This window comes from Frankliniella occidentalis, unplaced genomic scaffold (genome assembly GCF_000697945.3).
Source record: "Frankliniella occidentalis isolate FOCC.00 unplaced genomic scaffold, Focc_3.1 Scaffold91, whole genome shotgun sequence".
NCBI lineage: Eukaryota > Metazoa > Arthropoda > Insecta > Thysanoptera > Thripidae > Frankliniella > Frankliniella occidentalis.
The window spans coordinates 480,492-480,992 of record NW_026267220.1 but is presented as its reverse complement, the minus strand read 5'-3'; the positions used below and the strand labels follow the sequence as shown (position 1 = coordinate 480,992).

Sequence of the window (501 nt, the reverse complement as noted above, 5' to 3'; positions counted from 1 at the left end):
GGGGTAGGACAGGGCGGATTGTGGCGGCGGCGTGCGTGTGGTGCTGACAGCCTCCGACCGACCAGAACACCTCGTATGCGCCGGAAAATGTGACAATAAATCTGACTGCGAGAGCTCGGAGCGTAAAGCAGAAAGCGGCGACAACACGACGGCAAAGGAGCGCACAAAAGACTTTCTTTCCTTTCCAGTGCGCGCAAGATTGACTCGCTTATTAGGGGATACAAGCCACTCATACCCAGGCACACACAAAGCTCGCGCGCCAGCCATCTCTACGAATGGGCGATCAAATTAGATGCACAGAAATGGGAGATCCGTCCCGTCCTTTGTTTTAGGTAATAATGTACCGGGTGGATCTTTCTTAATCATCCTCTATGTATGGATGTGTTCTGAACTTCTGACAAATTTCTCTGCTAGGCATGCTAGTGGTTTAAGGAGCTAAAAATGTGAAAATTTTAGTCCATAGCAAATGACAAGTAACACGTTTTCTATATAACTTGTACA

General features: G+C 48.1%; 1 protein-coding gene across 7 annotated transcripts in view; it reads right to left on the bottom strand.

The window, feature by feature from the left end:
* Positions 1-501, bottom strand: part of LOC113211090 (zinc metalloproteinase-disintegrin-like NaMP) — a 242,718-nt gene that overhangs the window by 167,854 nt on the left and 74,363 nt on the right. The gene's annotated exons all lie outside the window — the stretch shown is intronic.